This window comes from Columba livia, chromosome 1 (assembly GCF_036013475.1).
Source record: "Columba livia isolate bColLiv1 breed racing homer chromosome 1, bColLiv1.pat.W.v2, whole genome shotgun sequence".
Classification (NCBI taxonomy): domain Eukaryota; kingdom Metazoa; phylum Chordata; class Aves; order Columbiformes; family Columbidae; genus Columba; species Columba livia.
Window position 1 is genome coordinate 85,441,149 of NC_088602.1, and position 27,141 is coordinate 85,468,289.

Genomic DNA, 27,141 nt, shown 5'->3' on the forward strand with positions numbered 1-27,141 from the left:
GGATCCTGGCCATTCCCTCACCACCCCCAGGATTAAAAGGCAGTCCAGAAACCAAGGAGACACATGGTAAAGTCTGCCAGGACTCCCAAACCCAAAGAAGAACCACACCCATGTTTAGGTTGGCAGCCCCTCTCTGCCCTGACATGGCAGCAGGAAGGTGGTGGGCACGGCTGGTGGGGAGCAGCTCTTCTCTTGCAGGTCAGCCCATGGGCTCCCAGCCAAACTGCTCCACTCTCAGCATGGCCACGGGGAAGGATAACAGCGTGGGGAGAGCATGATCTGCCTTGGCTGCTGCCCATCTCCTGAGCCTCTGCGTGGGTTGTATGGACAAAACCAAAGCCAGAAGAGCTTGGCAGTTGTTCTCATTTACACAAAGCAAACACTGCAAAGACCCAGAAGCTCCTAAGGCATAATGTGGCAGATACCTAATGGCACCTAGCAGTGCCAGGCAACAGCTTAAGAAATGTGGTAATGATTGTCCTGTTACTTTACGACCACTTTTTGCTATTTATTCAGCCCCATTAGTACTTGTCAGAGCAAATGGAAACCAGTCACTGTCCCAAGGAATTCAGTCTCTTTCAACTGTCTGAATGTAAAAGTTCAATATGTGGGATGTGGGGATAAGAACTGAAATCACAGTTGAGGGTGTGAGGAGATCTGGTGTAATGTGAATGTCATTACATACATTAAACTGACTAGGACATTAGGCTGAACACCGCTGTGTTTAAGACATTGACAAGAGCATCTCTGGTGACCAGGTCTCATTTGGGTCATCCTTTCTCCATTTGTACACCACTACAGCGTTCATTTAGTCACCAGCACTGTCGCTCCTCATAGTGGACAGGACCTCAGCTGGGTAGAGAGCAGAAGAAAGAAGCCTGTAGCTGCTGTGGGACAAGCACAGCAACAAGCAATTCAGTGTCTGCCTTGCACCCAAATGCTGAGCCTGGCCAGCCCTTGTGAACTGTTAAAAAATATGCTGAAGTTGTATCTATGGGAGAGAAAGTTATATCTATGGACTGTCAGTGTGGCTGGCAAAAACTTTCCAGACTGGTTCCAGGTTGCAATCAGACCAACATCTGCAATGTAAATGTCCTGCAGCTGTCCCCGAGCAGACTGAAGTGGTCAGGGTCAGCTAGCAGGGTTGGACATCTTATTTCCCTCTGAACCAAGATACCCCATGCATTCTGTTCCCTGGCTCTGAGAGCAGGTAATTTCTTCTATGATCAGCTGCCATGGTCAGTGCTCTCAGACTCTTTCTTCTTCCACCTGTAGGTCTCCTTCATACCTTTAGGACCAGCAGGTGAACACAGCCCTCCCCACACAAGAGAAGCTCCATCCAGATACCCCAGGCCGCACTCCCAGACACACAGTACCAAGTCTGATGTGACTGTATGCCCCTGGATAAAAGATCATTTAAAATGCTCAGTGCTGTAGGGTAGTCAAGTAAAAAGCTTTCCCATCAGGTTCACTCCACAGTAAATTTATTAGCAATGGGACTTCCTAGATAACATAGGTGGAAGAGGGCAACTTGCTGGTATATGGGTAGAGATGGGTTTCCACTGCTCGATCATCTGGCAAACCTCAGCAGGGACCGTGCCGCCAGCATTCAACAAGCCTGTCTCAGCATGGAGTAAGTGAATCTTGCTGTATTTAAAGAAGTGGTCTCAAGGGTTCCCTTTTAATCTCATCTCTGTTTGCAATTCCCCCTTCTGAGCCTATGAGCAACATTTCTTTCCCCTTCAAGTGCTACTCTGCTCTGTTCAATTTTCTCTTCATCCCTCCCTGCCCTCTCCTTCCCGCCGCTATCCCCATCCCCATGTTTCTTTAATGGAGCTTGAAATTATAATACGGTGATTCAGCTTCCTTTCATGTCTGCCAAGAGTCAGTGATGCAAGCCTGGAAATAAGGCTTGCTGGTTTTCTCAGCCTTGTCTGCAGCAACCTCTTTGCTTGTACCATGAGGCTGGGGACCTTCTTCCTACCACAGGTAGCAAGGAGAGGAATTCCCCTCCCCTCCCCTCCCTTCCCCTCCCCTCCCCTCCCCTCCCCTCCCCTCCCCTCCCCTCCCCTCCCCTCCCCTCCCCTCCCCTCCCCTCCCCTCCCCTCCCCTCCCCTCCCCTCCCCTCCCCTCCCCTCCCCTCCCCTCCCCTCCCCTCCTCTCCCCTCTTTCTCTCCATTTCATTCACCAGCTTCCAGGTGTTCCAGCTTTGGAGTCACAGTGTTGACACTCTCCTGAGAGAGTGTGCAGTCCAGCTCCCACCAGTAATTCTTGCTTGCCTTCATCCTTCCTAGATGAGTGTGTTGTCTTGGCTTTATTTTGTCACCTTCTTTCCCACGTGATTCTCTGCTCAGCCCTTTCTCTTGCCTTTCCACTCAGTGCCCATACTTTCTTACTGCACATTTGTTCATAACCCGTGCTCTAAAAACCCACAACATCTCCTTCCTTTGTACTTCACCCCACTTACCAGACCATTTTCTCCCTTGCACGTTCTTCCTCTGCAGTCTGTTTGCTTTTCTCAGCCCCTTCCACCACAGCATCCATGCTCTCTTTCCCGTCTTCTGCAAGATGAACAGGGATCTTGGGGGGCAAATGCCTGCCCCACTTCTTCCCAAAGCCTGAAGGTGTTGTGCTGGCCTCTGCCTGTGCTCAGTACTGGACGCTTTTGTGGTCCGCTGAAGGGCAGTGCTATGTTCAGGTGTGCTCCCCTGCAGTCCCTAAAATGAATGTTGATGGTTAGCAATAATGAGTTTTACCAAATTCTCCTTCACTTTCAGTGGCAGTGATGTCTGTCATCAGGCAGTTAGCCTTTTCCTCCATGCAGCGAGCAGGAACAAAGAGGCATTATATAGATATGTGTGTGCATGTGGTGACCATTACCTTGAGGATTTCTAGAGTCAAACAGCATGAATTTTTATGGCTCCAGCCTGAAAGCTGGGCTGCCTGCTAGAGAACAGGCACACGTCCCCTGTGGGTCAGCTGCAGGCAGGGAATCAGCAGCTGCTGAGCCATGAGTTACGAGTGCACATGGGGCAGTAGGGATGTATGGAGTGAATGTATACGTGCTGAGTAGGAAATGTCATTCAGTGGGCTGTCAGTGTGGCTGGGACCACACGGGAAGCAACGAGCATGTCTGTGGGTACCGTGCTGCTACCCACAGCAGAGACCGCAGCCGTGTGTGAATGTGTGTGCACGTGCTTAGAGCAGCCTGGACATGTCTTCTGGCCTTTCAGGTTAATTGATTTAGGAAGTAGTTAGGTTTTTCCTCCATTAGTGAGGCAACCGTTTCTCCCCAGAGCTTACCCAGGGACACTTTCCAGTAACTGTTCAGATAACAATAAATGATGCATGAGCTAAAGATACGACGTCAATAAGGAGAGGCTGTATAATAAACAGGAATTACATGAAGGGAATGGAAAATAAAATCCCTAATTCAATTCATGAAAGTTAAATCCTCTGGATAAAAGGTAGAAAGCCGGACCGTTTTGAAGAACTGGTCGTTTTTAAGAAGCATCAGTAATTAATCTCAACTATCTTTTCTTAAAAATTTTATATAACGGTAGCTCAGCCAAGGTAAGACTGTGGGCGACATACAGGAATGTGGGCAGTATAATTGTGGATCGACTCAGAGCCCTATAGCATCCTTCAACATCTCCTATGTGCCAGAAGCCATTGGAGCCCCCCCAGGTGTGTGCACCTGCCAGCAAAGGCAGAGAGAGCAAGACCCAGTTGTGCCCCTATGTAGGGAGAAGCCATTGATGTGAAAGGACCAGCATATCCTACACTGGGCTCTCTGATCACCAGACTACCCTTGCTCCCCTGTATGTGCCCTGAAGAGGGGAGTTTGCCATGTGTACTCAGGGTTTCCAGGCCTATAGCATCTGTACCAAAAGTCTGGGTTGTAGCTAAGACCAGCCCCAAATCAACACACAGTTACAGAACATGTCCTCAGGATGTACCAGAGCAACAGCATGGAAATGCCAGCAGAGGTGTCTGTAGTCACAGCCTGTGACTCCCTGTACTACACAACACAAGGTGCAAGGAAAGTGGCAGTGCGCAGAAATCCAGACATGAGGATTGATGGTTATGCTACACTAGAAACAGAAACATTAAACTAGTATATCAAAAAGTGCCTTTTGTTCCCTCCTTCAATCCCATGCAGAACCCTTCTTTATAGGGGAACACAAAAGAAGGCAAGAGTGGCAAATGCATATGCATTTACTCTTCCCTCTGGAGCTGCAATCCTAAGGCCTGGCAGTTCAAACCGCCCCTCCCCCCCCCCCCCCCCACCCCCCCCCGATGGTTTTAATTGCAGGCAGAGTTGTTTTAAGGTAGAGTGTCAAATGGCTGCTGAACACTAAGGTCATGTTTGCATGAGACAGGTGCTCTGCTTTGGCTTGCTTTCCTTGTTGCAATACACAATTTGCTTCACATGAAAGTATCACCTTCAGCAATCTTGGTGTGATCCAGGGGTGGAGTGATGGGGGAAGCGGGGGGAAGGGAGTCCCTGTCCCTCGGAAAGCCTGCAGTGCAAGAGACTGAAGAGTCTGTTCAGCCTCCAAGAGATGCTTCTTTCTCATGCAAGCTCAGCTAGCCTGAGAAACAGAAGGAACCTCCCTGCCACTTATTTCTTACTCCACTTCTTCACAGCTGCTAGGAAGACAGCCCTGTTCCTACAGAACCGAGGGCATCTGCCAGAGCGACATCAAGAAGGAATTAATTATGGTGACGATAATTCTCACCACCATATGGTGGTCGGACCTGCTCAGGAAGGGAGGACACCTCTGATTTCTCACCTTTCTTTTGCCCCAGGAGAAGCTTCATTTCTGGACAGTTTACGACAGGGTGACGGCAAGTGTAGAGCCTGCCTTCACACACAGCCCTTCCTCTTCACCCCTTAACATGAAGCTGCTGCTTTCTGGCCTACTGGCTGCTGAGATTTCTCAACATCCCCACTCAGGAGGAATGTGAGATCACAGGTGGCTCATTCCTTCTTGCAGTCCCTTCCTAGGAGGACTTTGCCTTGCCATTGCACTTGTTGCCTTCCTCTTTCTCTCTCCTCCGCTGTTGTTTCAACACTCTCTCCTGCTGTCCTCTCCCTGAAGGAAGTGGGGGAGTCTGGATGGCTTGAACCTCATCTTCTCCTCAGCAAGGCTTAAGAAATCTTCACTGTGGCAAGGGTTGCTTTCCCAGGTCCATGGTGGTAGACTAGCTCCTGACACCATGGCTGGTCTTTGCCTGAGCAATCCTTCTCAAGGAGTGGGATAGAAAATTCTGGCTGCTTTAGTTGTGTGGTGCCATTGTCTCCTTAGCATAACAACATTTGGAAGAGCAAGAAGGTTATTTTCCTACTGTGTAACCTTCTGCCCACACTGTTTTTGCTAACCTGCTTTTCTGTGCTCCAGCTAGGCCAAGATCCATCTTTTAATGTATTCCTCCCTAGTTTCTCATAACCTGCAGCCCAGGGGGCTTTCTGAGCAAGAAGGCATGTTTTTCTTGTGTTTAATAGCCCTAGGAGTTTTTCCTTTAGTTCATCCAAATGCTTTTTGAACCATCTAAACATAAGCCCATACCATACTGTGGCAAGGAGTTCCCCAGATTAACTGTGCGTTGCATTAGGCATCGTTCCCTGTTGTTTTGAATATCCAGCATGCTAGCTTCAGCTAGCGCCACATTATACTTGTAGGATAACAGATAGGGAATGGATGTTCCTTGCTGGCCCTTCTCTGTGCTGCTTCTGATTTTATAGACCTCTATCAAAAACTATTCAGCAAATTCTCAGCTGAAGAATTCAGGCCTTCTCAGGCATTGATTTATGCCAGCTGGGGTCCTGGCCCTCTATCCTTACTGAAAATGCAGGATGGCTTCCAAAGACACGGTAAGATTTGTGAAAACACTTTGTCTGGTGAAGGTCAGTGTCCATCTCAGGCATTTTCTATTCCTGCAACATAGACACTACTACAGTTTTCAGCTCAAAAATCTATTTTCAAGACAAAAATGGTAAAACAAGGAAGGCATGAATCCACTGACCAAGAGCTTGATACAGAGAAATTTGTTCAATGGCATTCAAGGGTTGTTTTGAATGAGATGATCAGAGTAGCTCAGGCTTAATACAGCTTTACATCATTAACAGTTAATGTTGAGCCAGAACAGTGGAGTAAGCTGTACTTACTGCTAGTCAGATAGTCTGCAATGGCCGAGGAGAAAATAATCACTAAAGGCAAGAGGAGATTAAAGTGAGGTGACAATGTCTATGTGCTCTTTTTTTTTTTTTTTAATTGTATATTTACTTGCCAGTGCTCACAGCCCATTTATTCACTAATACTCACAAAAGGAAGGATAAGCTTTTTCCTTCACCAACTTGTTTACAGTAAGCCATCTTCCTTCCTTACCCTCAGCTCGAGTGACTGTGGGCACACGTCAGGAAGGGCCTAGCCTTCTGCTTCGCAGGTGGCACTAGGAATCCAGGAGATGGAATTTCACTTCCCACCAAGGATACGACTCCTGCGTCTTCTGCAACCCAAAGGAAAGAGAGAAAGAGCCACAATGAAAATGTAAGAAAAGCACAGAGGAAATGGTGCTGCAGCTCCCTCCTAGCACCACAAGCTCATTGGACATGTTGCTACAAGCCCCTCAACAGGTCACTGCAGAGGGCATTTGTGAGAAGTGGTGACCCCATCAGCCTCCCAATAGAGCATGGCTCCTAATTCAAACCTGCACATAGATGATGTAATTTGGTCCCAAGATCTTGTGGTAGGAACAGGAGATGCTGCAGCTAATGCTCCAGCTTGCCTTTTTTCTCCAGGGGTAAACCATGAGCCCAAATTCTGCCCTTGTCATGCCCCAACACTGCAGCAGAGAAAATTAAGCTCCTGAGGCTACCAGCTTGCACAATAAACCAAGGGCCACGTCTCTGGCTACCAGCTGCTCTGCCATGCAGATACCTGTACTGCTGGAGAACAGGTTACTCTGGGTACCAGGGCTGGAGTTAATTTGCAGTGCTGGCAACAGAGAGAGTCCCTAACCCATGGGTGAAACCTGACACGTTTTTTGATTAAAGCAGTCTCTGAGCATGGCAGGTTTTTGTGCTAATGATGACAGCCACACACTTGAACAACCACCACCCCCTCTCCTTGCAACAGTCCTTATTTAGAAAATAAAAAGGAAACCCAAAGAGCTCAAAGCCTGGTGATTTTTAGCACCTGTGCTCCTCACCCGCCTCCACAAACCACCACAGTGTTTGACCTCCAGTGAACACTGGCTGTACTGTGCCTAACCACATGTGGTCAAGAAGGGCCTTGTTGACTTTTTTGTGCCAGAAGAAAGATTCAGAAGGGGAAACAGCCCTTCCACTGCATTTGAAAGCACAGCTTAGCCAGCAAACTACACAAATGTGGGTCTGAAAATTAGTGATAGCACCCTACAGCATGGCTCGCAGCAGGTAGCACAGCCAGAACATCCAGAGTGCAGTTCGGGTTTTATCCCTGCAAGCTGGTGAACCCAGGGGTGTACTGAAACCAATCACTCTGCTTACAGCCGAGAGCAGAGACAAAAATCCTACTTGCGAGCATGGCCAGGGTGGCAGATGAGACACGGACTACCTCTACCTGGCCCTGCTTGCCACAAGGGATTTGTGTCCCCTGCATAAGGCTGAGATCCTTGCTTATAAACTACAGGCTGTTCACAATAACATTTCCTGACACTGCCCAGTGTCTCCAAAGGCAGTCTCCAGTTCAGGGCAATTTATCTGCAAGGGATGCATTTATATTTTGAGAGTTACCAAGCAGCATTCTGTCCTATCTCAGGAACTTGAAAAGCTCAGATCTCTTGCAGACTTTGAAGTGGTCCTACAAAGATACAGCCCACTTTGGGAAACGTGGGCTGTGATGCCAAAAAAGCCTGAGGTTCTTGACAGGGATGCAAGAAGACATGGGCTCTCCTAGGCTGGTGGATATTTAGGCTGGGTTGGCATCAGAAATAGAAACTATTGCTTAGTCCCTGCAATCAAAACATCTGCTTCACGCCTCTTGGTTCTGGGACCTTGAGCTCAAATTGAAGTGCAGTTCCCAAAGGCAAGATGGACCTTAGTACCTCTAATAGCAGCAGACAGAACTAGGATTTCTGCATGTACAGGGCATGCACCAACATAATTTTTATTTTGAAAGTGTAAACCTTTCAAAATATCTTACAAGTAAGATACCCAGCAGAAGGATATTTCTATGTGCCCATACTTTGGTGACAGTCATTTGCTCTCCAGCTTTACCCATTAGGCAATCCTCAGATATAACACATCTTTAAGCTACAAAGTTCACACACAAGGGATCTCCTTTATGTGAAAAGAGTTATACTGAGGCCCTTTATCGCTTCACTGATATAAAGTGGTAAAACCAAAGCACTGCTGTTACCTCTTTTAGCTTTTATCCCTTAAGAAGAACCTGAATAAACACAAATTCTGGTATTAGAGTGTCTTGGTTTTTTGTTTTAGCTTATGGAGCTTGTGAAGAGATTTTTGTTAAACTGAAGAAACCTAAACCCTCAGTCACTGGCACCCCAGGATGCAAGAGCTCAGGGTGGGAGATGGGTTGCAGCAAGATAAAACCTCACCTGAGTAGCTACACCTTAGTATCTGGTAAACCTACTGCTATAGACAAGGCCTTAGTTTCAGCACAGGCTTATCTTCTGCAGTTGCATGGTCTCCCATGCCATACTTAACCTCTAGTTTGACGTTTATAAAACTGTCCCTAGACTTACCTCTCCTAACCCATCTGCCCTTCTCTGTTCCCCTACACCCTCTTCACAGAGAAGGTCCTCTGATCTGGTCCTTGTTGCTGTCCACTTAATGTCCACTGCTGCTCAGAAGAGCTTCTGTCCTGTACCATCGAGTTTCTGGTCCTCCTAAAACTTCAACCACTCAAAGCCATTTTTCTCACATGAGTCTATTCTTCGTTTCCTTCCCTTTACCAGGGTCACAGGTGGAGTGAGAGATGCCCAACACACTGAAATACTGGGAAGCCCACAGTGCCCTCAAAGGTCTGGAGAACCCAGTAACACCCAGGCTCCAGCCCCACCTGCCTCCGTCTTTTTGTACTTTTGGGTTGAACACTTGGATCCTCCATCAGATGTCAACGCAGTGATTGAAAGCTGCTTGGCATTATTGCTGTTATTGTTTCACATTGCTCTCCTTGATGGAGCATTAGATCTCGTGCTGAACAAATGCCTCCATGCCTGCCGGAGCCCACGTTCCCTCCTCACAGCCCCCTGCCAGCGCTGGCTTTCAGGGTGCCAGCTGTCACTCATTCTGCATCCTTCCTGCTGAGATGCAGGCGTACCAGAGCAGCAGCAACGGCACACAGGCAGAAAAACAGAGAAAGTCATTTGGAGAGCTGGAGCGGCACCAAGGGAGCGAGGAATAGCAAGTGAGGAGAGCTCTTCAAAGAGGAACATCAAAGCATCAGAGATGGGGAGAGAGCTGGGAATGACAGATCTGGTTTAAAGAGCCATCTATCTCCCAGCTCTTACTATGTAAATTACTCCTGCTCACTGGCTGCTGCTACTGCGGAGGTAATTGCTAATATTTTTTGGAATCACCTTCTCTGTGCCAAGATTCCCAGCCTTCTGCCCTGCTCTGGCAGCAGTGTCAGTGGCAGAGATGTCCCCCACTGTGTGAGAACTATACTGTCCATGGTGTGCCAGGGCATCAAGCTCCTCTTTGGGATGGGCCAGCTGGGCTGGTAAGGATGGGAGGCTAGCAACCCACTCTTTGGTTGCCCCATTCTCCATCTGCCCTCCTTGGCTTCCAACTCTCTTCACAGGCTTCTCATTGTGCTGTTACCCTCAGTCATCCCATCCCATCTGCCCACATTATTGTACCCTCTCCTTCCCATCCTCTTCCATTCCACTCCTCATCCTCCTCTTCTGGGAGCTCTCTCACACACTGGCCCCTTTCCACCTGCCAGGAAGGTGCCTTCTTCTACAGCCTGAACTGCATAGTGGGGAGAAATGGATGCTGGCCAAGGCTGGAGTCAGCAACATTAAAACAGAGACAGTGAGGAAATCTTCCTGGCTTTCTCTTGTGAGGTTTACAGCACTTGAATTTCGCAGTTGAGATGGAGTCAGAACAGAGTATCTAGCCCAGGACCAGGGAGATGGGTGTTGCTTTTTGGAGTCTCTCAGCCTTTTCCCCAAAGCCAGAGCTTGCTTCTTTCAGAGGAGAGCTGAGAGTTTTACTAATGCCACAGCTTTGAAGTGAGCCAAGCCAAAGCTGTTCACCAGAGACCTTCTCTTTCCCTGCCAAAAAGATCTGATTCCAAGACCAACCACACAGCCCCCCAGTGAGTCCCTCTTTTCTCACCACCAAACACTTCTCAGCTCTGGTGTCTTTACTGAAAACTGCATATCTTCTTCCTTCCTCACAAGGGCATGTCCCTATTGTCCCTTTGCCCACTTCCACATCTCAGGCACTCCCAGGCTCAGCATGAACCCTTCTCCTCATGCCTTCTCTTCCCGATGCTCCTCACTAAATATTTCCCATCCTGAGGAGGGCTAAGTATAACTATGAGTTAAAGGAGAAAAGCAAATGAATGTGTGGGGAGGGTGCGAGGCAGAGCATTACTACAGGAGGAGGAGGGAGGACACAAGCCTACTTGATCCTGGAAGTCTCCCCCACTCTTGATAAAAAAATCAGGGATAATGGCTTCATGGAAAGTAGTGATTGTGGATACACTGCCCTCTCAAGTGTTAAGATGCAACACATTTTCTTCCCTAGCTTCATCTGGCTTGGTGGAGGGAACGAGGTCCTGATATTCACCTTACACGTTGAAAACAAGCATGAGAAATTGCAGCCTAAAGGGTCAATTTTCCAGAAATATCTAAGTACCTGGGAAGAGGGGCTCAAAATGAAAGTGTATCTCGAGCCATCTCTTTCCTTCACCGCTGTGGTGTGATAATAAGGTGCTTTTTATGTAAGTGACCTATTTTCCAGGGAAGCCAGTTCTCCGAGTGGGGAATTGGAAAATGACTAGTGCAGCAGTTCCGTACTTTAATATGTTTTCGTTCTCCGTGAGCAACAAGCAGCTACTTTACCCAGAGGATGGAGGAACTGTCTGCTCTCATCAGGGATGCTCCCCGGTGCCCAGCCCAGAGAGGAGGCCAACCCACACTGTGTGTTGTGCAAGCCCCTGCCAGACAGAACTTTCCCCTCCTACCTGCTAACAGAAAAAACCTTTCCTCGCTTCCCAGCCCATCATGGCTATTTTTCTGTAAAAGTCACTAATGTGAGGTTGGGGGAAGAAACTGAGGAGCCAGAAAGTTGCATGGAGAAGGAATGGTGAGCTGGCTGTGGGCTTTGGGATGAGCTGGGAAAGAGGGGTCACCACTGGTGGTGAGCCCTGGCTGTCCACCTTTGGTGGAGCAACGGGGCAGGGAGGGTGGCTGAATGTAAAACGGGGGACGAAGGGGGCTGCAAAGGAGAGGGAGGTATGGACATCCCTGTAGGAGGCTGAGCACCGAAAAGGCACTGCCCATTGGGAGACGGGTAGGTATGCTTTAGATTTGGTATAAGCCCAGAGCATGGCTTTAGGGCATGAAAGGAATTTCTTTCCCAGCTTGAGGAGAGTGATTCCTCAGGAATCAAACCCAACTCGGTGCCCTCATCTCCCAGGAGTCTTGTGTGACGTGAGGGCCACCAAACACCAGAAATATGACCTCTCATGTCCCATGTCCTAACTAAAAACTGCAATAATCAGAACACTGCCCATGAACCAGCTGGGTGGCACAACCCAGCTCACAGGGATGTTGAAGCCAAGCTTCCAAGACATGAGAAGCCCTGTCAAGGCTTGTGTCCATCCCATAGCTGCTAGCAAGAAGGGAAGCGTAAAGGGGAGGGATTGGTACAAAGCCCCTGTGCTGAACACCTGCAGTTCACTCCCACAGCGATTCCGGCTGTGGCATGGCTGCAACCAAATTCCCACACTTCCCCATGCTGTGCCCGTGTCATCAATGCTTTGGGAAGCGCAGTGGACCCCTTCCACTTAGGAGAGGCCTCGCACAAGAGAGGAGGCAACGGTGGTCCCCCAGCATCACCCATCACACCAGTATCACTCCCTATGGCTGTCAGGGAGTTGTGAAGCCCCCCCAAGATGAGGCTTGACCTTCCTTTGCCAGCTGCTTTGTGTAACCCCTGCAGGTCCGTGCCCACTGCTGGCAGATCCACACGGGAGCCGCAGGAGACACAGCACCCAGCCAGGCATGAAAGTGCAATTACACTTTTGTCCAGCAGTGAAATAGTGACAGCATTGTAATTCAGTGTACCCCAAGGAGAAGGGGGAGAAGTACATGTCTCTCTCCCAGGGGAGCTCCCTTCATATTCAAGCAGGCGGCAGCACAGCAGTTACACCCCGCTCACATGCTAAGGGTTTTTCCTTTGCTAAAAACTCACATTTTTAAAAATTAAAAGCCGTGATTCTGGCATGAGAGATGCATTCACCAGGGACAAGCTTCAGCTCACCAAGCTGCTGTGAATCAGTAGACCTCTTCGCCCCAAGGCATCAAGAGAGATTAAAAACCATTAGTACACTAGAAAGACAACAGCGGTTTAATCAAAACATCTTGGGAACAGCTTATGAATACTGTTAGCAGGCAATATTTTCTAGTGTATTTGTCTCTCATTAAGAAGAGCCTAACTTAAGCAGCTTCCTTTTGAGTTTCTGCTTTCTCAGACTTGAATTTGGTTTAATTGCTAGTGCACAGGCCTGGCTGGCCACTTGCTGCCTTCTGTTCCTCCTATATCCATCACTGAAGTTCGGCATTCCTGATTTTTAGCCGGGATGCTGATTACGGCCTCTTTTGTTTATTCGTTTCCTTCCCCTGGTATTTGCAATTCTAAATAAACTGAATATTTATTACCAGCTCATCATTTTATACTAAGGACTGAGGTCCCCCCAACACAACACCCAGACAGGATTCTTGGGGTGAGGGTGCCTTCCTCCACTCTGCTGGGCACTGCCAGCAACAGGGATGCTACCTCTAGATTCACAGGAAGGAAGAAGGTGTTTCCCAAAGAGAGATGGCTAAGATTGCACTCACTGTGTGTGCTGTGGCAGGCTTTGCAGGGATGTCCCTTTCCTGCCTGGTCCTGGTCAGCTGCTACCCCAGAGGTCTGGTGCACCACCACTGACACGAGATGCAAGCAGGCAGGTAGGGCCAGGGGCTGGTCCCTACAGCCTGCAGAGGGCACAGCATCGCTGCTGGACTCGGTAAAGCTGGCTGTTGTGGCAAAGTGTCCAGAAATATAGGGGCTTGCTGCCATCACACAGGGGAGGAGAGTCGGGAACAGGCTGTGTACTGAAGGAGGCTGTTGTTGAAGAGAAAGACCCTTCATTTCCAGTGCTAGGGTTAGTGCTGCCTTTGCTCGCTGGCCAAACGCTTGCTGCTGGCCTCTCCCCCTGGCTGAGCTGATACCAGCTGGTGACATGGCACACAGTCTGGGAAAAGCCATGCTGCAACTATCTGAGAAACAGGGGAAAGTAGGAAAGGTAAGGTTGGTGTGACCAGGGATGGCTTCTCAGGGGAAGAAGACTGGGAAATCCTGATCACTGCAATGTTGCTTCCCTTGTCCACTGTGCACAGCTGTAGAAAACAGCCCTGTCACTATGAAGGGGCTTTCCAGAAGGGCAACATACGGAGGAAACCAGGCAGGACAAAAGGAAGCTGCTGCAGAGCAGCATCCAGCAAGGTGGTACCCACTTTTGAGCTATGCACCATCTGACGGGTATCTGATCTGTGCCCTTCTCTGCATCTGACAACCACAGAGAAGCATCCTTCTGTACCACCTGCACAGAGTGTGTCCATACCTATATATTGTTGGAGGTTACCCTTATGAGTTGTAGATGACCTTCCTGCAGTCCCTCTTGCTTCCATGAGAAAGCGCACAAGCTAAAACTTCGGAATGAAAATATTTCTTTTTGTATAGGATTAACAGCTAAAGAAACCTTCCCTTACTAAACAAAAAAAAAATAACAAACCAAACTTCCTCTTAACTCTCCAAAGGAAAGTAAGAAGCATTCAGAGTAAAATTGCTGAAAATGGAACTGCATGTCCCTCCGTCATCCTTTTTCTTCTGATAAAATTGCTATGATTTTAACACCACTAGGCTAATATACACCATCTAGCATTTGTCCATTTTTTTTTTTAAATAACCCCATAGTGGGGAAGCTTCCATCAGTTTCCTGAGATGCTGTTTTACTGCCCTGATCTTACCACAAAGAAATTATCTCGTTCTTCAGCCTACGTAATGCTATATTTCATTGCCCTGGTTAGTCCACCTGCCAGACATCCAACACACCATCGGAGTGCTGCTCAGTTATAGCACCTTGAACATGCCACCACGTGACTCCTGTGAAATACAGGGCTAAAATTTAATCTGCGTGCCTGTAGCCCAAAGCTATTAAGACCAGGTTGTAGATTTATAACAACACACTTTTTCTCCTTGTCACTGGCCCAAGGACTCAGCGGCTGCACCTGCACTGCTGTGACCCATGGGACCTGGGTTGTCGCTTGCCTACACCGCCTGCCTGTTCACTCGGCTGGGACACAGGAGGAGTGGTGAGGATGGAGGAACCCTGGTAGGTGCCACCTACACTCTGCCAGGCCTGTCCCATCACCCCACACAGAGAGATCAGAGCAACACAACAGCCCAGGGTCCCTCTCTGGCAGGCAGCAGGCACAGAGAAATTTGGGGTCAGGCTGCCCCAAATATGAACAATGCAGCGGTCATATTTTAGGCCACACCAGGACTAAGTCCATCAATATAGTCATGCAGATGGTTGCATGCTTTGTGTGACTAACAGAATCAAGCGTTCACACTGACTTTCCATCCCTGCTGAGAGACTGACCAAGCCAAACGCTTATCTCTCCAGACAGGTCCCAGCTGCATGTCTCCTTCCTCCTTAAAGTCGTAAGACCATGAGAGGTTTGAGAGCCACTGCAATAGCCACATACAGTGTGCGCTGGAGCACGCCAGCAAATGGTGAATGTGGAGGGAAACTGCTCCTCTGACTCCACTCGAAGAGACTCTGGGTATCCAAAGCTCTCAGAGGATGAGCTGGGCAACCTGTTCCCATTGCCTGAGCCACAAATGCCCTTTCCCTGCACTTTCCAGCCTGGCACACCATGGGAGAGGCTGATCACCGTACAGAAAACCCGAGTTATTATATTCATCAAGTTATAACACACTTTCTACTCCTTCATCGGATGCTATTTTAGGAAACCCTCAAAATGCAGATCAGGGTAAGTCCCTCGGCAAAAGCAATACTCCTAAGGCCTTTATACTTTCAGACAGCAGAAGATGGCACAAACATTTCTCTCAAGGAAGCTGCCTTTGTACCAAGTTACATTTTCCTCCCTCCTGAGGAAACATGCAACAGGGAGGAGTTCATCGCCCTGCCTGTGTGTCCCACCACACAATGCCCACCAGACAAGGTGGCATTGGCTTTGCAGGTGAGCCTACACAGCTTGCAAACTTCTAATGGCCTTACAGGCCAGGATTAGCCACCCCTGCCTCACAGCACAAGGTGTTTTGTCTGCAAGCATGGGGAATTTCCAAACACACACAAGAGCCCAGCTCCTTGGAGGCAACATCCAATGTGCACGCTTGGCTGCAGCTCTGGTGCTGATGTGACTACTCCACCCTGCAGACCTCTTCTAATGAGCAAAGCCTTCTGTACATTTCACAGACCCACCACATATAAACAAGTAGGTCATTCCTGTAATCTCTTCAGCTGGGTATTAAAAAACTCATCCAAATTTAAGCTTGGGGTGTGTCAGCCTTATTACTCCCAAGGGCTTCTGTTGTGTCTGACAGAGGCAACACCAAGGCAGCTGAAGTTAATGAGAGCATTTCCAATGGCTGATGAGGGTCCTGCATCATGCTTTCTGTGACTCTCCATAAAAAACACAACTGCAACAAGGCCCAGCTGCCCCAGTTCCAAGCTGGGGAGCTGGGGACTGGGCAAACAGGCTGCTTTTTTCCAAGCCACCGAGTCTACAGCGAGGGATGCCCAGGCTGCTGCCAGGAAGACAGAGAATTTGCTGAAAGAAATACTGCCTGGCATTTAGCTGCAAAGACCATGATTTTATCAGAGAATATAGATGAGTGTGAACATGCGGTGAGTGATGGTATGTGAGAGTGAGAGGGCACTTTGTTAGCAGCCCAGCCTCTGGAAACCAGAGCCCGTAAGGGAGCTGACTGCAGCTCAATATCGCACAGCAAATTGAGGGTGCTTGTTGCACACGATGCAATAATTGTATCTGGGTCTAAATGAACTCAGCAATCACCCCAAGATATAGTTATTATTGTGGTTAACGGGAATCTAACACCAGTTATTGCTCCAAAATGTACTCTCTCCTTGTCTCCTGATTGGATACCATCACTCTCTTGCTCCTAGCAGTGATTGCTTTCCACAGCCTCCATCCATTTCACTTGCAACAAATACAGATGTCTTGGTTTTTGACTCCCTCCTCATTGCATTGATGCAGCTCACATCTCTCTCCCTCTGTCCCACAGGCACCCGTAGGCTCCAAAATGTGAATCCCAGGAAAAAAAAAAATAAAAAAAAAAATCAAAGCTCTAAATTTTACCAGGCAAACATACATCCAAATGCTGTCACTCAAACACAGAGGACATCACATCACTGTGGTCAGATGCCCCTGGTCAAAACCCATTTACAAGCCAGTAAGTGCTTATATCCAAAGAATAAGATCAGAACAGTTTTTCCAACATAAATTTCTTGCTCTGGCATTCAATATAATACTGTTGTAAGTTTGCCTATTGTGGTCTACTGACAGAGTCCAGAGATTTGGCTGCTCTACCATTCTTCACGAGTATCTAGGTCAGTATTAATGTTGCCCCTTACCAAGGAGGAGCGCAGAGCCCCAGACCTTAGCAGCTTTCCGAGAGATGCAAAACAAGCTGGTATTTCAAGCCCTGGACTTTTTTTTTTCCCCTCCAATGCAAAGTCCCACTTGCTACTTTTGAATGTTGACTTTCAAATACAGCATCCCTCTTAAGGAAGAGACAGTTATAGATTTCAGAAATCAACACAAAATACTTTTCATGCTCTGGCTGAGATTCTCCTCTGAGTAATACACTGACCCTGGCTTCACCTTAAACAACATATACATTACTATAAATGTTGCTGTTCGTTTCAGTGGTGCAGAGAGCTGCTTAAAGCACAGGTGGCGGGTTTTGCTCTATTAGGTAGCAACACCACCATGGCTGATGCAAGCCTAGGAGCTGGATGGGTGCATTGGCTGGTGACAGCCCTTGCCCTCCCATTGAAGGTGCAGATGGAGCTGGTGTGAAGCTCACCTCCACAGAAAGGGAGCTGGCTTGGGCACAAAATCATAGAATAGTTTGGGTTGGAAGGGACCTTCAAAGGTCATCTAGTCCAATCCCTCTGCAATGAGCAGGGACATCTGCAACTAGATCAGGTTGCTCAGAGCCCTGTCCAGCCCGGCCTTGAATGTTTCCAGGGATGGAGTATCTACCACCTCTCTGTTCCTGTTCCAGTGTTTTACCACCCTCATTGTAAAAAATTTCTTCATCATGCCTAGCCTGAATCTCCTCTCCTGTATTTTAAAACCATTACCCCTTGGTCCTATGATAAAAGGCTCTGCTAAGAAGTCTGTCCCCATCTTTCTTACAGGCCCGTTGGACTGAAAGGCCACAATGAGGTATCCCCAGAGCTGTTTCTTCTCCAGGTTGAACAACCCCAACTCGCTGTTCCATCCTTCTGATCATCTTGGTGACCCTCCTCTGGACCCTCTCCAGCAGATCCATGACCCACGGCTCACAGCCAGAGGATAGTTTAGGATGTGGATAGCCCCTGCCTCTGAGGCTGGAGGAAAGGAAGGCAAGGAGAACCTTGTCCTATCACCATCAACATACATACTGGGTCTGATGTCCCTGGACCCACTCCTGCAATCTCCTCACAAGGGTTAGAAAGCCAGCAGTGGGCAGGGTGTATGAGAGTATAACCACCTGTCCTTCCCCTCCACGAGCAGCCTGCTCCACACACACATGCAGGGAGCACCTATCTATGTTTGGGGTGCACTGAGAAAGAGCACATTTTGGGCACGGGTAGGGCAACATGGATTTTCTCATAGCCCACATGGGTGGGATGTTGCAGCAGATCGGGCTGTGCAACCCTCTCACTGCTGAGCCCTATGCAAAAGCACCGACTCTTTCTCTGTGTCTGCAGAGCAGAAATTACAAGGCAGAACTCTCAGCCCCATGCGCTGGAGCAGCTGGGAGCGCAAGCAGCCCCGGGGCTGGCAGGGCCGCCCGGCCAGGGCTGCCCATGGAGCTCCTCCGGCTGGTCCCCAGCCAGCCTCGCCTCCGACGGTGCCTCATCGCCCTCTCTTGGCAGCTGCATTTGCATTTCCACGCTTTCAGCTCCTCTGCCTGGAGGAACCACCGGCTCTCCACCGCAAGAGATGGGCAGGGATGCTTGCCGGGACCAGCGGTGAGGACCACAGAGAAACACATATTAAACCAGCCAGCAGGTGGGAATATGTGGGGACCTTTTTTTGAGAGCCGATGGCTACAGCTTGCTGATAGCAACAAAGAGAACACGGTCCTGCGTTTTCCTCTGTTTTGCGTGTGGAATAGGACATTTGAACTAGTATCAGCATGCAGAGTGTTGGCCACACACCAGTACCAGGCAGAGGGACTACGAGGTGAATGCTCGATGGAGAAGGATTAGACCCTCGTAGCTGGCTAGTGAGCCTCTGAGGGAAGTGTGGAGAAAGGAGGAGGACCTTTGTTCATTCTGATATCAGGGAAGGGTTTCCTAAGCTGTTTCTCCTGTAAAGAAGAGCTGTTGTACTGCGGTACCGGCTGACACTTACCCCGCTGGAACAGCCTGCATGCTGCAATTAAAACCCCAGGCTGTCCAAGCAAAGCCCAGCTATTGCTCGGGCTGGGCTGTGCCAGCCGCTGGATCAAGAGCTGCACAGCAGCTCACTGGTGGCTGGGCTTCACCAGAGATTTTGGGCAGTTCTCCACAGGAGCTACCCCAGGCTTACAAGAGGTACAACAAATTAAGGTAACTTGGGTCATCAGCTCCCTCTGCCTACTGGTAGAACAACCCCATAGCGCCAGCAAACCAAGTTAATAAAGAAATGCTTAGGGGGCCAAACGATTTGCACCACTATGATTTGTCTGACTGTATGGGATAGATATGCCATAGATTTGCCCATGGAGGCAGAAAGGAGCCAGGCAGAGAGGGCTGGAAGAGCCCAAGCACAGAGTGAGTCTAAGAGAGAAAAAGAATGGAGAAAAGACTGAGCATTGACAGATGAGGATCTTGACAATGGGGAAAGCAATCACTGTGTATGCTACATGTACCTCATGGCACTGTTGCAAGGCTTAATTAATTAATAAGGGCCCTGGGAAGTTCAGGAACTACAGCAGAGCAAGACAATGGCACTGATCCTGCAACTACCGCCACCTGCAATGTGAGCTGCCTTGGGGAAAAGGGGTAGAAAAAGGTCCATCTTATTTGTACCAGAGTGATGCCAATAGGCTTGACTAATGCAGGAAGAGGTATTGTACCTCTACACCTCTACTTTAGGAATCTTTATCTGTCCGTTTTGGGTACAAATAAGAGTAGACAGATCATTTTGACAGCAGCAGTGAGATTGCTCAGAAAATGGACCTGTGAAAATTGATTTCTGAGCTCTCTGTTAGAGGCGGGGAAAAAAAAATATAATTTCAGGTTGTCCAGAAATGCAGATTTTCCAGTTTGCTTGCTGACACCTACCATGGGAAAAATAAACACCGTGGGTTGGCTAAATCCTTGCTTTTGACACAAAAATTCACTGCCATTTACTGCATTTTCAGGGCTTCTGTTTTGCTTTATGCTTTTTAAAAAAATCATATTTCACAACAGAACATTATTTCAAAATGAAAAAGTGTAATGTTTTGTTTAGAAACTGTGGGAATAAAACATTTAGATTGAAAAAAAGCCACCCTCCATTATTTAAGCCCAAACTATTTGTCGAACTTGACATGCATTTGCAAACAGATTCAGTTGCCCTGAAAACTGAGGGTTTTTTTTTTCCCCTTGCTGATAGCTGCTTCAGGGAATGGAGGGAAAATAGCCAATTTCTGCCTTGGAGTTCATTTGTTCTTGAAGCTCTTTAACTCAGCTGGAGTCAGAAATGTTCATCTTCACTGTGGGAATGACCAGGCTGTGAAATCAGCCTGGAGGCGAGGGTGGCAAAGGTGCATCGCTCCCACACGGCTTCTTGTGCTGTGCTCTGGCAGGGGGGAGGGCTGCAGCCCTTGCTTTTGCTCTGGTGTCCTAACGTCCCAAGACATTACAAAATTTGGGACTGCATGTGGAGACGTGTCAGGAAAGCCCCTGGGAGCTGGTGGTCCCTGAAAATGCTGTTTTGCCACATGCAAAAGCATATTGTTTCCCAATAGAATATCTCATCAGAGCTCCCCTCTGCACAGGGACCCTGTGCCACACCATTCGCACTTGGCTGGGTGGATTTTATTGGCAGAAGCAGCAGCATGTGTGAAACCCAGCTGCAGGACACGGAGATGCAACCCCCCTGCCCCAACACCCTCTCCTACTGGGGGGTAGTGGGGCAGCATCTCTTTTTATGGAAAGAGTCTTCAGCACTTATCCAACATTTCTGCTGTTTATCCTACTTTTGCACTTCAAATTAAACTCCTTATTAAAGCAATTAATTCTCCAAACACAAAACTGCAGTGAGTGAAAATTATTACCAACCAAAGGCTGTTTGGTGGAGTGTGGTAAATGAATCGCAGAACACTGTAGCTTAATCCTTGTCCCCATGGATAAGCATTGTTGCAAGAAAGCCTTCCCCCACTGCTGGAGGGTTTTTTTGCTGGGGCTCAGCAGAGGACAAGGGCAAAGGGAAGCACAGAGACACACCTCCCCTGGGACCAGCACTACAGGAGCCTCCAAATCTCATCCCTGACAACACAGTGTGGGCATCTCTTATTTTGTGAAGTGCTGTGTACATAAGGGTTTAATAATAAGTTCAAGATTTGGGGCTGCATAGCCTGAGGGCTGCTCTTCTACACAAGCATAAGAGCCATGCAAATATTGGACAGGAGGCCATTCCTCCCTCCAGAAGCCATCTCTTCCTCTCCACACCCTTTCTCACCCCAGGCTCACAGTTCCCCTAGAACTCACCCTGGCAATAGCTGGGAAGAACTAAAGCTTCTTCTTGTGATATTTAGATGTGATTACCTTTTACAGCATATGGAATCTTCTCCCTACAAATCTACCATTCCCAAAGGCAGCTGTGATAAGCCCTACTCTTAGCTCTGGTCTCCTCCAAAAGAAAAGCGGCGAGAAAGCAACAGCAACACAGGACGGATGAGAAGTAGCTGGGGCTGAGAAGCAACCCATCTAGCACAAGGAGGAAATTACCCTGTACTCTGACTGTCCTGCTTAGGGCATCCCACGATTTGCCTGAGCAGCAGGGCATTGAAAAACATTTATAATATGGTAAGAGACAAATGTCAGAAAACTCCTTTTCCTGTCCTCGCCCTATCAATATACCCATTCTGTGGTATTCAGAGAGTACCTACCCTTTTTTTAGGGTAGACCCACTTGACCAGCTAAAGCTTGCTTTTTCTCCCTTGAGCATCTTTCCTCCCCACTCCATACCTGCTGGAGTGGGCAGGGCGCCTTTCCAGGCATCCTCATCAAGCATTTGGCAACCACAGTGCCTGTCAACAAAACCAAGAGAGGATGAGTCCCAGCATCAGTGAACCAAAAGCAGTGCCAGCAGCCCTGCTGTCCTTTGACTTCATCCATCCCTTCCTCAAACCTTTAGTTCTCGAGCTCCACCACAGTGTAATTTCCAGTTGGCAAATATCCCTTTCCCACCACGTGGCCCCAATTCCTGGGGGCACGCTCCCTGCTGTGGTTTGGCAGACAAGGCAGTCCCTGCATTGGGAGCTGCCTCAGGGACAGTCTGTTGCTAGTCTGGGGCCAGGTTGCCTGTTCCTGTCTCCAAGCCTCCTGCCCAGCTCTACTTTCTCCAGCGCCTGGACACAAACAGCCTGTAAAGAGACCATTGCCCACATGACTTACCTTGTCACAGCCATGCTTCTGCGCCAGCTCCAGCTCAGGCATTGTGCCACAGAGAGGGGTGGTTGCCACAAAAGATGGCCAGCAAGCAAGCCCTTCCACCAGCTTGGGAGTGTTCTTTTAACTATCAGGCACACAGGGAGCCCTCCCAGACCACTGCAGGAGAGAGAGGTGTGTCTTCTGCCAGGAGCTAGCCACTGCTCCACCTGCATGTGAATAGAATAGCTGGAAGGGACCTACAAAAGATTACCTAGTCCAAGTGGCTGACCACTTCAGGACTGACCAAAAACTAAAGCATATTATTAAGGGCTTTGTTCAAATGCCTCTTAGACACTGGGGCATGAACCAGCTCTTTAGGATGCCTGTTCCAGTTTTTGACCACCCTTTTGGTAAAGAAATGCTTCCTAATATCCGGTCTCAACCTCTCTTGGCACAGCTTTGTAGCAGGCACATGCTTTACACCCAGTCATGCTACAAGCCCAAATACCCTTTAGATTTATTAGAAGGTGCTGGAGATGTCAGGCTTTTTGACGAGAGGGCCTGGGGTACTGCCACACCCAGCACCTACAGGTGAGGTAGGGACCCATCTGTCCTACCTAACCTTGAGCACTCAGTATTTCACAGGAGCTGGGCTTTTCCCCTTCTCCTGCTTTTACCCCAGAAACAAGCACAAAGATACTGTCCTTACCCCACATCACAGCCCCACCACACTGTCACTCTGCCACCAGGACATAGCAAAAGGGGACACATCTCCAGAGATTAACAGGCTCCCTGGCCAGTCAGAAGCAGGTATAGCCCCTACATTTTGTGTAAAAAGCCTTGGAAAGACCCTGCCAGCAGGTAAAATTCTCCTCTGGATTTCTGCTGTCTGAACACTGCCATTCAGGAGGAAACCAGGCTGATTAAGTGACTTTGCACAGCATGGGGAGACAATAAGGTGTGACAGACAGTGCCACTTGCTCCATGGAAGTGGCCCTGCCTCTTGCCCCAAGCACAGAAACAACTCGTATTTATCCATTTTTGTGTCCATTTCTGGGTGCCAGCTGTGGAGCTGTGGCACAAGGGAAAGGCTGCAGAGGAGCAGGCTGCAGCAGGACCAAGAGGATGTCCAGCCTTCAGTGTCCCTCACCAAGTGCTTGTCTCCTGCATCAGCTGGAGGGTTGCAAGGGGGAGCTAAGCCACAGAGAGGCCGCCTGCTACTAATAAGCGTTGCTGCTTTTCATTTGCATTTGGGAGGAAAAAAACTGGTCTGCTACTTCTGCTAGTCACATGCTTTGGACTCCTCAGGCAAACACGAGATGAGAAAGTCTCTGTGGATCAGTAGATGGGAAGCCTGTCAGGCAGCTGTGGCTAGAGCATGGTGAAGGGGAGGATTTGTGAGGCATTAAAAACGTGTTGAAACTTGTCCAATCTGTGGTCATTTGGATCAGCTTGTCACATGCTGGTGTGGTCCTCCAGCCACTGCAAGCAAAAGCGGGAGGGAGGCACCAGGCCCTGGAGCCCTGGCAGCCCCACCGCGCTGTGATACTGAGGTGTCACAAGCCAACTCACAGACAGAGTCCTTAGTTAAGTTTCCCGCTGGCATTCCACGCAGCTGTGGGGGGTCCAGCCGAGACCCCTGCTGCCCACCACCAGCGGCTCACAGAGGCAATCTGTTCTTTCATGACTTGCAGGGGCCACTTCTTCCCAGGAGAGGGGTGTGGGGAGGCTTAACAGGGCCAGCACAGAGGAGCATGACCCTGGCCAGTGCTGTAGGAAAAGGGCTTTGCTCTCCTTCTGTGACTGCAGATACCACAGTCACTAAACGTGCAGACAAAATAGGACAAAACTGAAGCAGCCACAGCTCCAGCTTTCCATACATGGCTCTAGCCAAAGCCAGACCCCTTGTCCATCCCCCAGAGCTTTTCCTTGCACACCACCAAGCAGAGGAACTTCTCAGAAATGCTTTACAAGTGTTTAGTTCACCCACCATTGACTCTGGCTTGTCAGGGACCTGTTTTTCATTGAGGTTTGAGTGACCTCCCAGAGACTTGTTTCCTCACACCAGGCAGAACGCAAGGAGTGCATCAGGGGACCTGCCTGTACTGGGTGCCCCAGAAGTTCTGGGTTCTGCCTGCCTCTGGCTGCCAGGGGTTCCCCATTGCCTGCAGGAGACCTCCAGCCCATCTGGAAGAGGTAAAGCACCAAGCCCTCTGTACCACCATGACAGGCCCTCAGCACATGCCATATGCATCCTTGAGCAGAAAGGTGGCAGGTCCTGATTTGACATCAGTCCAGGGGCCTGTCTGATCTTGCTGGAATTAAAGAGATTGATGCCAGCCAAGGGACTGCCCTGTTGTACGTATCAGTGCTAGGAAAGGTGATGCCTTTCGTTCACCGCCAAAGGGATGACCTCTTTCTAAGGCTGCCACCAGAGAGGCTGGTGCTGGCAAAAACCTCAGCCAAATAATCCCACTCATCTCTCTGTCAAGAGGGGAGAGAAAGCAGAAAAACACTTTGGGATGTCAGCCAGGCACTGTTGTACAGCAAACAGCTGGCTGGCTCTCCCTTAGGCACAAAAACACAGCAGCCTTGGCACAGGAAGCATAGAGGTGCAGTGTAAGCTGAGTGCTGAGTGTTGCTTCGTCCTTGGCGTTTGGGGGGAGGAAGACCATGCTCTTCCAGGTGCTGCTGCACCCCTGAGCAGGCGATGGATCAGAGCTGTGCCCAGCTGTATCCCCAAGAGCGGAGTCATGTTGGCAGCAAGGCAACTCCATCCCTTCTGCCTCACCAATGCATTCTGCAAGGCCTTGGGCCTCCAGTTGCATCTGCAGATGTTAAGAAAGAAGGAAGCAGTGGGCAAGCACCCATGGGGCAAGCAAGCCCCACCAACCCACAGGATCATATCCTCTGGGACATGCTCCTACGTAGGAAATGGGATGGAAGAAAGGTGACCAACCAAACCAGCTTCCATCCTTTTGTCTTCCCTCAGGAGGGGATCTCTCGGGGAAGAGGCAGGAGCAGACAAGAGCTCTACATGTGACTCTGAAGTAAGTGCATTACTATAACCCAGAAATCAAAGAATCGCTAGTTCAGGAGGCAAGGCAATAGAAAGGCACTCATTTTTCATCAGCTTCTGATCTCCCATAGCTCTAATTGACCTCAGCAGAAAACACAGATGTGTTGCCCTTCTAGGAAAAAGAAAAAAATCATGCCTCAGTATTATCTCAGATATTCCCAGGAGAGGTAATAGCCAGAGAAATCTGGTTGTTCACATCTATCCACGGGAGGTTTGTGTCCATAAAGACATTTTTATTGGGTTTCTGGCTGATACCAAATGCATTCTCTTTGATGTGCGTTTTTGGGTCAATGCACATGAACGTCTTCCACTTCCCCTTTTATCCTGAATGAGTTGGAGAACTATTTCTGATGGGAGAACTCATTTAAAAATTACTCCTGAAAGCCAGTCTTTGTCTGTACACTCTACCCCCCGGGGAAATGGCCCCCCGCAGATATCCCAGAAGGTTTGCTGCTGCCCCACGAGCCTGGAGCTGTAGAGGTACGAGAATGATGCTGGTGAGCACTGGGGAGCTGGGGGAGTGGGAGCACTTTGTGGCTCTTGCATGTAGTAGCTGCGCTGGGTCTTCACAGGCTACTCCTTGCACAGATGCTGTAGCAGTACCTCCTGGCTTGTACGCCTCACTCAGTATTTCTTCCCATTGCCTAAGACTTTTCTTCCCTGTTGCAGAGGAGGTTTGCAAGCCTTTCAGCTTTGAGCAGTGCCAGCTGAATATTGAGGCTGATTTTCTTTATATAGATGCTGTATTTCTCTCTCTATAAGTGGTCGCTGGAAGCTCCCAGGCCAATTGTTTGAGAGCGTATTTCATAGCTGCGTGTGACAGTAAGGAGAGAAAATATGCTAATATGCTCCCAGCACGGGAAATGAAACACCAGGTCAGACTGTGGGAATGGCAGCAGCTTCCCAGAGGCAGCAGTCCTGCAAGGAGAAGCAGCTCTGTGCAGGCAAGGTGAGCAGGCCACCCACTGTGCCAGTGGCAAGATGGGCTAGGAAGGGGCCAGGCTTGCAGAGCTTTTCAAGAGAAGCATGGCTTTCCCTCATGCAAAGAGTGGATTTACTGTGAAACGAGGGAGTGGGGAGAGATGGGGGAACCACAGACCCTCCTGGTGAGGTTGCTCGCTCTCCATCCCTCACCTCACCAGCTGCGGGCACTGGAGTGAGGCACAGCTGGGAACATGACAAAGTGAAGACCTCACATTCACAGCTGGGGATGGTACTTGACAGCATTTCAGACTCAAAGGGGAGAAACGCTTATTCTCTGCACCTCAGAAAAGCAGTATAGGGTTGGGGGTAGCTGCTGAGGGAGGATGGCGTCAGAGTTTGCTGGTGTGACTGAAAGTGAGTTAATTTTCTTATGCAGTTAGAAACATTTCTTTTTTTGTAGCTAGCACAGTCATTGTTTGAATTGAGTTTGAGAAAAAAAAGATAACACTCTGGGTTAAACCACAACATGGAGGCAACAGGTTTCTGGACAGCTTTGGGGGTCAGATTACTGTTGGGAGAAGGAAGAGTGTAAGCTGAACTTTCCCCACACCTCTCAGCTGTAGATAACTCAGACAAGCCTGAATCTTTCCACACTTGCCAAACAGATAACCCACGGGTTACATGCATGGAGGAACACTGACTTCTTCTCAGGTTTCAAGCAAGTCAAAAGGTGAAATTGATTCTGCGTGCATTAGGGAGTACTGAGGAGAAGATGTCGTATTTTCAATCACTGCTTATGTCTTGTTTACTGTTCCAGCCCTGGGAAACACAGAGCCTCCTCATTGAAAAGCTTTTTTTCCCTCACATCTTCATTCATTAAACAAGCTGTCGACAGAAGCCTGTAAGCACAAAGCCCAACCACTGCAGTGGGCTTGGGAGATTGTTTTATTTTTAGAAAGAAAAACCTCAAAACTACCATACTTCTCTGGAGAACTAACTCTAGAACCATTTCTAGTAAAAGCT

The 27,141-nt window shown here is 48.9% G+C and overlaps 1 long non-coding RNA gene across 1 annotated transcript in view; it reads right to left on the reverse strand.

The window, feature by feature from the left end:
- Nucleotides 1–278: 278 nt before the first annotated feature.
- Nucleotides 279–27,141, reverse strand: part of LOC110365362 (uncharacterized) — a 30,924-nt gene continuing 4,061 nt past the window's right edge. The window contains exons 2-4 of the long non-coding RNA XR_010473114.1: nucleotides 6,393–6,513; nucleotides 2,468–2,717; nucleotides 279–1,618 (exon numbers count right to left, since the gene is read on the reverse strand). This is a non-coding gene — a long non-coding RNA (uncharacterized LOC110365362). The remainder of the gene's footprint in view (nucleotides 1,619–2,467; nucleotides 2,718–6,392; nucleotides 6,514–27,141) is intronic.